We start from the raw sequence: 12,079 nt of genomic DNA, 5'->3' as shown, positions 1-12,079 counted from the left end.
TCCGATTCCTCACAAGCTGTTTGACACTGGGCAAATTCACTCATTCTTTCTGGGCTTCAGCTTCCTGATCTGAAAAATGGGGATAGGCCGGGCATGGTGGCTCATGCCTGTAATCCCAGCACTTTGAGAGTCCAAGGCGGGCGGATCACTTGAGGTCAGGAGTTCCAGGCCAGCCTGGCCAACATGGTGAAACCCCGTCTCTACTAAAAATACAAAAATTAGCTGAGCGTGGTGGTGGGCGCCTGTAGTCCCAGCTACTCGGGAGGCTGAGGCAGGAGAATCACTTGAACCCGGGAGACGGAGATTGCAGTGAGCCAGATCACACCACTGCACTCCAGTCTGGGTGACAGAGAAAGACTCTGTCTCAAAAAAAGAAAAACAAAACAAATAAAAACGGGGATAATGCCTAGCATCTTTCTAAAGATGCGACTGTAAGATTTAATGAGTTTGCATATTAAAAAAATGCTTAGATCACTTTCTGGCACATAACAATTTAATCAGTGTTCACTAATATCATTTCTTTTTGAATGAATGAGTGGGGCTGAAGCGTAATCTCCTGCCTTTTCTCAGTACAAGTTGTTTTCTCCTATTCTTCCAGCCCCTTGTCTGGAATAACTATGTTTACCTCTTTATTCTGTTTGCTGTCAGTGTTCCCTCACGAGAATAAAAGCTCTATGAGGATCTGTCTGTCTCTGTCCTACTCATAGCTGAATCTACCAGCTTGAGAGGAGGGTTGGTGAGTTTGGCAAACATTTTCTGTAAAGGACCGTATAGTAAATATCTTAGGCTTTGCATGGGACATGCCGTCTTTGCGCAACTACTCCACTCCTCCCCTGTAGTGTCAAAGCAGCCTTCCAAGCCGTTCAAGGAAATGGGCGTGGCTATGTTCCAATAAAACTTTATTTACAAACCCAAGCAGGCACAATTTGACCCGCAGGCCACAGTTTGCCAATCTTTAAACTAGTTCAAAATACTGGACCCAATACAATAAAAGAGAGTCTCCTATCAGGTTCACACGCCACAAAAGCTCCTTTTGATAGTTTTCTTTTTTTTTTTTTTTTTGAGACGGAGTCTCGCTCTGTCGCCCAGGCTGGAGTGCAGTGGCACGATCTCGGCTCACTGCAAGCTCCGCCTCCCGGGTTCACGCCATTCTCCTGCCTCAGCCTCCCGAGTAGCTGGGACTACAGGCGCCTGCCACCACGCCCGGCTAATTTTTTGTATTTTTAGAAGAGCCAGGACGGTCTCGATCTCCTGACCTCGTGATCTACCCGCCTCGGCCTCCCAAAGTGCTAGGACTACAGGCATGAGCCACCGCGCCCGGCCGATAGTTTCTTTTAACCATGTAAAAATATATATTTATTTAAATTTTTAGCTGGGGGTCCGTGAAAAACAGGCCGCGAGCCAGAGTTTGCTGACCCCTGATCAGACTGTCCCCACATGTGCCACACTCCTCCTGTGGGGGTAAACGAAGTCCCTTGGGTCCCCTAAAACTAGACTTTCCCAAAACGCGCCACCAACCCCCGGCCCCGCGCGCGCCACCGGTTCGCCAACCCTCTGAGCTGCGCGCGCCTCCCGCCAAGACCCGCCCCTCTTCGCGGCCATTGGCCGAGTCTCGCACTCTTTTTCACCGGGGAACGCCTTCTCCTTCCGACAGACTCTGCAGACAGCCAGTGGGACGCCGCAGGATCTCGCGCCCCGCCCTCTTCGGGCCCATTGGAGGCGGGCGTGGGCGGGCCGTTAGGAAGGTGGGGCGCGGAGCCTGGTAACCGTTGCCGGTAACAACGCCCCGCCCCGTCGGGCGGGCGGGCTGCGCGAGGCTGGCTGGCGGCGGGAGCCGGAGGAGGAGCGGCCGCCGCCGCCACCGCCGCCGCCATAGAGACTGTAGCCGTGGAGACTGTTACTTACCAACGGGGACCAACACGCAGCAGCCGCTGCCGCCGCCGCGGGAGCCGCTGCCCGAACTGCCGGCCCGAACTCCAGGTGACCGATGCGACCGCCCCGGGCCCAGGCCGGCCGGGGAGTGTGGGGGGCGGCGGGGACCCCGCTCGGGGGGCCGGGGGGCGGCAGCACGTCCTCGCCGCTCACCCCAAACGTCCGGGTGGTGCGCCCGCGGGACCCGCCTCCGCCACCCCGTCCCGCGCGCGCGGCGGAGTTTGGGGGGACCCTGGCGATGTCCCCACTTTCCTTATCGACTGAACGCGGGGGAGGTGCGCTGCCGTCGCCTCACTTTTTACAAAACTTCCTTAGGTTGGGGCGTCCAGGGCCCCTTTCTCACGCTTACCTTCAAACTCGCTGAGTTGGGGGCGCCCCGGGAACGTCTCTCAAACTCCTCAAACTCCCTGAATTGGGGGCGCTTGGGGACCCTCTTCTCACTTTAACCCCCTAGATCTCTGAGTTGGGGGCACCCGAGGACCCCTCTTTTACTCATACCCTCGAATTTTCTGAATTGGGGGTGCTTGGGGACCCTATCCTCACTTTTACTCCCCAGATCTCTGAGTTGGGGACACCCGGGGACCCCTCTTTTACTCATACCCTCAAACTCCTTGAATTGGGGCCACCTGGGGCCCTCTTCTTACTTTACTCCCCAAACCTCCGAAATTGGGGTGACCCCAGAGCCCTTCTGTCACTCTTAGTCGCAAACTTCTTGCATCAGGGGGACCTCGAAGACTCCCTTCTCATTTTTACCCCAAATTCCTAGATTTGACTTGTCCCGGGGACCCCCTTTTTAGTGGACTCCCAGACACACTGAATTTGGGGGCACCCCTGGAACCTTTTTCTCATTCCTTAACTGAAAGCTGGTGCGTCTGCCCTGGGGAGAACCCCTCTTGCCCTTCTCACCTTTTCATCCCAAGCTTCCCGAGCGAGCTTCCCCGGGAACCATTTCTCACCTTTTCGCCCCAAATCCTCGCGTTCAGGGCGCCTCGGACACCCCCTCCCCTTCTCCGTGTGACCCCATATTCCTGAGTTTGGGGGTTCTTGCGTCCGCCAATCTTTCCACGTGCCCCCAAGAAGCCCCTCCGCACGTCCGCAGCTCTCCTCTTAGGACTGATCTGGAAGGGAGAAAAGTTTCACCAACGCGAGTGAAACTTTTTTTTTTTTCAATTTATTTATTTTGTTAAAGAACCTAAACTGCTCAGGGCATTTTCTCCGAGGCTGTGCGAGTGCGTGTGTGTGTTTGTGGATTTAAACTCCACCCCGCCCCCCCCCAGCGCTCTCGCGGGCGCACACACACACTCACACACACACTCATTCACTCACACCCCAAATGCTCATTTCTTTCTCCTTCCTCCCTCCGAGAAGCCACCGCGCTCCCTCGCCACCAGCCTCCGGCTCGGTTCCTTTTGGTTTTCCTCTCTGCCCCGCTGGGAAAGTTGGGTTTCCCGATCCTAGTGGCTATTTCAAGGGCCCCCGAGGGCCCCAAGCGCCCGGGCCATTCTGGCGGCTGCCGGTGTGGTTCATCTTCCTATTTTAACCTCCTGGTTGTGCGGCAAGAATGGGGAAGGGAGAGGGCAGGAGGGAGCTCGGGACCCAGGGCTGGCTGCCTGACCCCCGCCCCTCCAGGCTTCATTCCTACTTTGGGGTGTTCTCCCTGCAATTATTTTCCTGCTTTGTACCATAAATGACCAGCGCAGGCTTCGATGAGTTCTTTTCCCTCTCTGTCAGCTTCATCTCTGCAGATCCAAGGTATCAAACCTTGTACAAGCTTCATTCTCTGTTTCAACTAAGAGTTCCCCAACAAAGTAACAGTAATAATAAGAATGACACAAAACAACAAGGAGTTTTTAAAAAAATTTTTGCCTGTACATATTGTTGACATGTATTTTATCTTTTTAAGTCATGCCCTGAAACATTGTTTGCTTATGGAAAGATCCTTACCTACCGTCCTTCTGGATAAGGAGGAGGGGGGCATCTGTGCTTTCTCCTGCTCTAGTTTAAAGACTTGAACTGACTCTAAAATAACCTTAGAAACGGCAACTCACCTACTCTGACCAGAGAAGTAAGAGTTTATGGTAACCTCCCCTAGGAAAAGAATTTAAGTTCTTGAATTACCAGGGCTTCTTCATCAACAGGCATGGTACGGAAGGCAACTTACAATGTATGATGGGAAAGATCACTGTCCTGTGATTCTGTGACAGTTCAACGGACTTGGGTTGGGAACGAGTTCTGAAATAGTTTGCTCCTGCAGGAAAAGCAATACTGAAATATTTTAGTTTTTTAAGTTCTTTCTTATAAACCACTGAATCTGAGAAGAGAGAGACAGTTATTACCTCAGTAACAGGACAAGATCTTTGAAATCACTTGCTCTTTGCTTTCTGCATGAAGGGCATGCATTACCTCAATGTATGTGTGATGCATATTTAAATATAACAATATAATATAATGTGTGTGTGATGTATATTTAAATGTAAATACTCATCTTTTAACATTGTTTATCATTGAAGTGCTGTTAAGGATGGTTCTGTCCACCAGAAATGCAGGTGCTGGGGAATTGCTTATCTGGGTCTTATTCCTTAGATCTAATTGTTTAGTTTTACATTAGCATTATAATTAATAAAAATATTAAATTGGCTTAACTTTAATATTATAACTGAGTCAAAATTTTAAATGCACCTGTGGATTTTCTTTTTTTTTTTTGAGACAGGGTCTCACTCTGTCACCCAGACTGGAGTGTAGTGGCAAGATCTCAGCTCACCACAACATCCACCTCCCAGGCTCAAGGGATTCACCTGTCTCAGCCTCCCGAATAGCTGGGATTACAGGCGCACGCCCCCACACCCGGCTAATTTTTGTATTTTTAGTAGGGATGAGGTTTCACTATGTTGGCCAGGCTAGTCTCAAACTCCTGACTTCAAATGATCCAAGCGCCTTGGCCTCCCAAAGTACTGGGATTACAGGCGTGAGCCACCGCGCCTGGCCCCTGCACCTGTGGATTTTTTTGTTTGTTTGTTTGAGACAGAGTCTTGCTCTGTCTCCCAGCCTGGAGTGCAGTGGCACCATCTCAGCTCACTGCAAGCTCCACCCCCGGGGTTCACGCCATTCTCCTGCCTCAGCCTCCCAAGTGGCTGGGACTACAGGCACCTGCCACCACGCCCGGCTAATTTTTTGTATTTTTAGTAGAGACAGGGTTTCACTGTGTTAGCCAGGATGATCTCGATCTTCTGACCTTGTGATCCGCCCACCTTGGCCTCCCAAAGTGCTGGGATTACAGGCGTGAGTCACTGCGCCCGGCCAGCACCTGTGGATTTTTATAGTAGCTAGTGATTGTTTTGCTCATAAAATTCTGGGGCCAGAAGGAACCACATCTTATAATATATATTTGTTTCTAAAGTTGGCATCTATTTATTAAATATTTAAATATTTTTAAAATATATATTGAAATATTAAAACATGTATATGTAATATATACTTATATATTTAAATATTTATATATTTAAATATAATACAATTTAAGTATAAATATATTTTAAATATAAAACAAATATATTTAAATATTTACAAACATTTAAACAGTATACCCCCATACATACCCACTTACTTGTAAAATATGAAACTTTTGAAAAACCAAGGGAAGTTCTCATCTTGCTTGTCGGGACACTCACTAAACTACAGGGGAGGAGAATGCGAGTCTGTGGGCCTGTCTCTGAAACTACGGGTCCAGGGCATTCCCACTAAACACAGCAGTATTTCTGGTCTGAACTATATGAATATTCACCCGAAGTGGGGAAGAGAAGGACCATAAGTAACCTCATGTCAATTCAGGCCAGCTTTTGTCATCAAGTGAATCCGTGCCAAATTTACAAAAAAACTTCCAGTTTTCAGAGTTTCCTGGATTTCAGTATTGTTGTAAGGGGTTGTGGGCTTATGTATTTTTTAAAAAGATGTTTTGACTCCGTCTCTAGAATTTAAATGGCGATTAGCTCCTCTGCTGGTCATGTTCTCATGTTCTCTCATGTAGACATATGCCTGGCATAGTGAAAGGTCTTATTTTGTTGGATGGATGGATGGATGGATGGATGGGTAGGCCAATGGAATATACGCTGGGAATTAGAGAGAAAACTGAAAACCACCTACTTGCTTCTTGGAAACTCTAAGATCAACAAAGGGATTCTCATAGGAAAAAAAAATAGAGGGGAAGACCCAGAATGAAGTGGGTGAAAGGGATAAGGGTAGCTGAAGGAGGAGTGGCAAAAGTTCCAGAGAGAGGCCCTAACAGGTCTACAGGGAACTGGAACCTGGGAAGCTCTGGACTGGCTTAGGATTCTAAGCTCTTCTCTGCAGGAAACATCTATCCAGCTACCTGCTGGGTACATCCAGGTGGATTCTGACAGGCACCTTAAACTTAAGGTGGCCAAGCTGAGCCTGTCACAGTCCCCCCAGATCTACTCCTCCCAAAGCACCCCCCAAACTCATTAGTAAATATCAACTCACTTCTCCCCATTACTCAGGCCAAACCTCGGGATTGTCCTTGACTCCTCTCTCCCAAGCCATCAGCAAATCCTGTTGACTCCACCTTCAGTAGTTACCCAGAACCTGACCATGCCTCGCCACCTCCACTGCCAGCCCCTCTGGTCCAAGCCACCAGCATCTAGCCCAGATGATTCCACCACTGGTGCTCGGCAGTCTCTCCTCAGCCCAGCAGCCAGATGGGGCCTGTTGACCCTGGGAGAGGCGGCGTCATGTTAAGTTCTACTTCATATCCCTCAGCTCGAATCCCTCCAATGGCTCCCATCTCACCTGGAGCAAAAGCCAAAGTCACCCCTAACTCCACTCCCCACCAAGGCTAATACCTCTTTGACCTCATCGTCAACCTAGATGCCTTCCGCTCACTGCACTTCCACCCTGCTGGCCTCCGGAAGCTCCTTCCAGCTCTGCCTGGAAAGCTCTTTGCCCAGGTATTTGGAGGGCTGGCTCCCCGACTTTCTTCAGGCCTTTTCTCAAATGTCACCAGGCCACTCACTTGAGAATGGGTGCTCTCAGCCTCCTTCCCTGCTTTCTCTGTCTCCTTAGCATTTATTCCTATCTATTCCTATCTAACACACCGTAAGTTATACGTATTTATTTTATTATCACTGTCCTCTTGTTAGAATGTCAGCTCAGTAAGGGCAGGAACTTCTGTTTTATTAACTTCTTTTTTTTTGAGACAGAGTCTCACTCTGTCACCAGGCTAGAGTGTAGTGGTGCAATCTCAGCTCACTGCAACCTCCGACACCCGGGTTCAAGCGATTCTTCTGCCTCAGCCTCCTGAGTAGCTGGGATTACAGGCACGTGCCACAGTGCTCAGCTAATTGTTGTATTTTTAGTAGAGACAGGGTTTCACCATGCTGGCCAAGATGGTCCCGATCTCCTGACCTCGTGATCTGCCCACCTCGGCCTCCCAAAGTGCTGAGATTATAGGCATGAGCTGTTTTATTAACTTCTATATCCCCAGGGCTGAGAAGAATTTTGGTGCTGAGTAGGCAATTGAGAAATATTTGTGAAATGAATAAACAAATGGTTTCCTTGACACTTATGGGGAAAGCATATGTAGAAATGAAGAGTTGAGAGCTGCACTGGGTGTGGTGGCTCACACCTGCAATCCCAGCTACCTGGGAGGCTAGGGCAGGAGGATTGCTTGAGCCCAGGAGTTTGAGACCAGCCTGGGCAACATAGCGAGACCCTGCCCTTAAAAAAAATTTTTTTTTTTTGAGACAGAGTCTCACTCTGTTGCCCAGGCTGGAGTGCAGTGGCACGATCTCAGCTCACTGCAAGCTCTGCCTCCCAGGCTCAGGCCATTCTCCTGCCTCAGCCTCCCGAGTAACTGGGACTACAGGCATCTGCCACCACACCTGGCTAATTTTTTGTATTTTTAGTAGAGACAAGGTTTAATGGTGTTAGCCAGGATGGTCTCGATCTCCTGACCTCATGATCTGCCCACCTCAGCCTCCCAAAGTGCTGGGATTACAGGCGTGAACCACCGCGCCCGGCCAAAAAAAATTTTTTTTAAATTAAGAATTGCTCATAGGCACCTTAAGCTCATTTTGCCATCTCTGAGTCAGTAGAGCTTAAATTGGATGAATCTGGATGAATGGGTGCAGGGGAAAGAGGAAAGGAAAAGTTGTAGGTCATAGTGCTGGGTGTTGTAGACCAGGGCTTTGGGGCACAGCAGAGAAGGAGTTAAATTGTGGCGCCACCGTTTATTAGCTTAGTGGCTCTGGGGCAAGGTTTGACATCTGTGAAATCGATAATAATAGCTCGTGTGGTTGCTATATTAGAAATAATTTCTATAAGCTATTTAGCACAGGGGCTGGCATCTAATGGGTGCTCAGAAAAAAGTAACTGTTGTTATTACTATTATTAGGATGAAGCAAATAAGTAGTAAGTGGCCTGGGATGATCAGTTTTTTATTGTGGTTTCCTGACCAGTACCAAATGCTAAGGAGGCATTTAGTAAATACATCTTGCTTGACTGAGTGGTCGGGCCTCATGCTGTCTGTTTTAGGGTAGGAAATTCCCTTAAATTAACCTAGAAACTCATGGGTACTAATATGTCCCTTTGCAAACATAAGTGCTTTGTAAGAACAAAAACAACACGAAAAGTTGTTGGAGTCCTACATCTTGGTTGTGGCATGGGTCCCTCTGAAATGACTCCCCAAACATCACATTTATGATGAGTTTTGGGGAGTGGTCAGCTCTACAGATGAGAACATTTTAAAACTGGTTTCCCTTCTCTGTTATCACTGGCTTTTGGATGCCAACACAGTCGGAGTCTGGAAATGAGCCACTTGGAGCCGGGGACTGGCCTGGTCTTCGTGCCAGGACTTGAGTTGGGCCCTTAGGAGCAGACAGCCTGGCCTTGCTGCACCTCAGTTGTTTTTTCCTGAAAGTGCATTCCTGTTTTATGATACATAGGTCTTGTGTGTTTGAAAACCCTGTTGTATGCCCTGGCAATTCCTTATTCTTATTTTTAATGTTTGTGAATTCCATGACTTTCTAAAAAATACAGTTGACTTGCCACTGCCTGTAGATGATACATAAAGCAGATAGATTTTAAATGCTGTCAGTCCATTTGCACCTGCTACAGTCCATGTTTCAAAGTGGAGAAAAAGCTGAAAAGCCATTAAAAATATGTAGAACTTACATGTAATGGTCCGATATAGTGATTATTTGTCATTTAGTACATAATGAAGCCCAGATGTGCTATATATGGTAAGCCTATTTCTACTAAGATCTCTGCAGTTATTTTGGACATGTGTGCATGTGTTTGTATATGTCTGAGACTGGGGGGGGGGTGGGTAATTCATAATAAGAAACTTCTTTTTTTAAAAAAAAAAGAGGTGAAGTCTTGCTCTCTTGTCCAGGCTGGAGTGCAGCCTCAAACTCCTGGGCTCAAGCAATCCTCCTGCCTCAGCCTCTCAAGTAGCTGAGATTATAGATGTGAGCCACTGTGCCTGGCCATAAGAGGCTTCTTATGTTTGAACTTGGCTGAAAAATTGAACAGTAGAGACAGAAAAGCAATGCTGTGTGATGCGGACTGGGCTCCTGGTGTCCAGCAGTTTTTAAGGAAGTGACAGTTGAGCTGAGACTGAAATGAGGAGAGGGAACCAGCACTGTGGGGTTCAGAAGGAAGAGCCTTCCAGGTAGGGGACAGCAGATGCTAAGGTCCTGCAGTTGTGTGGCTGATGCCTGGCGAGCAAAGCAAGGAGAGACAGAAGAGGCAAGGGCAACCTGCAGGGCCTCGGAGGCCATGGGCAAAGTTTGGATGCTATTCTAAGTATAAACTGGATCATTGGTAGAGTTCACATCAGCCTGTACCTGTCAGATCAAGGGTGTCCAGTCATTTACTGGAAGACCTGCTTTTCAGACTCCTGACGTTTGTTCATCATTCATTCATACAATCTTCATTCATTATCCTTCATTCATTTATTCATTACCTTCTTTGAGTAAAGTGCTATCCTATCCAGTTACAAAGACCAAAGACCAACAAGGAAAAGGAGTCAGTATCAAGTAGACTTTGCTAGATGTTTCTACAGGGCACAGAGGGCAGACAAAGTGGGGAGGCCAGCTATCCCTGGAGCTGAGGAAAGATCTGAAAAGAGGATGTGGATCTGAACTGCATCTTCAGAATGGTGTTCTGCAGGCAGCAGATGGGGGAGAGGGGTGTGGCCATGTTTTCAGGACTGGGCAGTCCATGTTTTCATGTCTCCGTGAATCTGATGACTATATCCTATATAAGTGGAATCATAGAGTATTTGTGTTTCCGTGACTGGATTATTTCATTTAGCACAATGTCTTCAAGGCTTATCCATGCTGTAGCATGCATCAGAATTTCCTTCCTTTTTAAGGCTAAAGAATATTCCATTGCATGGATATGCCACATTGTGTTTCCCCATTCATCCATGGATGAACACTTGGGTGGTTTCCACCTTACAGCTATTGTGAACCATGCTAAGCAGAGAGCTGGAAGGGACTCTTAGGTGGAGGGAGAACCTGGACAGAGGCTCAAAAGGCGAAGGAGGAAATAACTTCAAGAACTGAGCACCATATAGAGTGAGATCCAATGGCAACCAGAAAGGTTAGACTTGCCCAAGTCCCATGTGAAAAAGGATTGGGTCCCCACAGAAAGGCAGAAGGCTTGACTCATGAACGCCTGTCTCCTGGAAAACTGTTGAAATTATACCAATGATATAGAAGTCCATTCCTAAAGCTGCAACAGCACTTAATTATACTTTTAAAAAAATGCAAACTGTTTATCTTTTAGAAACTGTGCCATGTTTCCAAGGATACATTTCTGTCCAAAAGGTGATCTGTGGGGAAAGGCCTTAGAAGCAGTTTCCAAAAAAATTACCAGCCCACAAAAATGTATGCGGGCTCCACCCAGCCCAGTGGAAACCCAAAGAAAATAACACGAAGGCCTTTTTCCCACCTCTCCTGTCCTTCTCAGAATACATACAGACAGATGTAGCCTGCCTTGAGAAAAAATATATTTGGAATTCCAGACCCACTGAAAACAGACTAAAGGATGTGCTTCTGATTTTAAAAGGAATTATTCATTTTCTTGAAGAATTCACCTTACTAGGGACTTCGGTGAGGAGCTCTCTGGGGTCTCCATCCATTTCTTTAGAAAATATTTGTGGGCCTGAAATATCAAACATCTGAGGAGCTTATAATTAGTTAAGCATTTACGTGTATTAATATATCATCATATGGACAGTTGAGAGGGGAGAAGGCACTAGACAAATTTAAAATTGTTAGAAGCCATTGGCAACTGATATTCAGACCCTAAGTTAAAAACAGGATATATCTCAGGAGCAAATCTTTTGTGTAAGTCCTGGTATTCTTACTGCTGACCCTTAAAATGACAGACGTGGGTGAGTAGAAATTACTTCTGGAAATGGATATGATTCAATTAATTAATTCAATTAAATCAATATAATTAATTAATTGCCAGCCTTGGTTCACACTGATGACTGTGCTCAATGGAGAGACTCAGCACGCAAAAGAAAAGACTCATCAATTTGCAGTTATTTAATTTAATGAACTGCGGGATGGTGGAGTCAGCAGCAGCGGCTGGGCCGCAACATGGCGCCTCCCACCTAGACTTCCAGTCCGGAAACTTCCACCTTCCTCTGATTTACGTGGGCCTGCATGAGCCTACTTCTCTTCTTATTCTAGTGCCAGTGGCCGCTGGAGTCTTGGTGCTTCTTACTGGAAGTAGCCCTCCTCTCCTGTTACAGAGGCAATAATTCTCCAGCCTTCAGGTCGCCGCCAAAGCCTGCTCCCTAATCACTTCCCGTATTGTCTCCCTGCGGCTCCTTGCACAGACCTTAGGTTCCTTCGTCTCTGGATTCTTACTGATCTCTTCGTCTTCTCCCAACCGCCTTGTCACGTTTCTTTGAGCTATGTCAGGAGGAACAGAAGGGCACTTTCTCACTACTTTTGTTAGCCAAACGGAAAACTGTCCCCTCCCCTTTGTTGTAACCACACATTCAAGTCTTCCTTCAGTCCAGCCCCATCTGCCTTTTCGTTGCCTCCCTTTCACTACCCCAAATGAGCTTGCCATACTTTAAACGGGTCTTGTACTTTCTTATCCCTTCTCTGTA

At 47.4% G+C, this 12,079-nt stretch overlaps 1 protein-coding gene across 2 annotated transcripts in view; it reads left to right on the top strand.

Annotated features, from left to right (window-relative positions):
* Positions 1-1,779: 1,779 nt before the first annotated feature.
* The window catches only part of RFX2 (regulatory factor X2), a 120,493-nt gene continuing 110,193 nt past the window's right edge, over positions 1,780-12,079 (top strand). For both annotated transcript variants that reach the window (XM_030807780.1, XM_030807781.1), the window contains exon 1: positions 1,780-1,980. The gene's annotated coding sequence lies outside the window, so the exon portion shown is untranslated. The remainder of the gene's footprint in view (positions 1,981-12,079) is intronic.

The sequence above is a fragment of the Nomascus leucogenys genome, unplaced genomic scaffold (assembly GCF_006542625.1).
Source record: "Nomascus leucogenys isolate Asia unplaced genomic scaffold, Asia_NLE_v1 Super-Scaffold_241, whole genome shotgun sequence".
In the NCBI taxonomy this organism is placed as follows: Eukaryota; Metazoa; Chordata; class Mammalia; order Primates; family Hylobatidae; genus Nomascus; species Nomascus leucogenys.
Note: the sequence above shows the minus strand (reverse complement) of the source record. Positions and strands in the feature narration are given on the sequence as shown.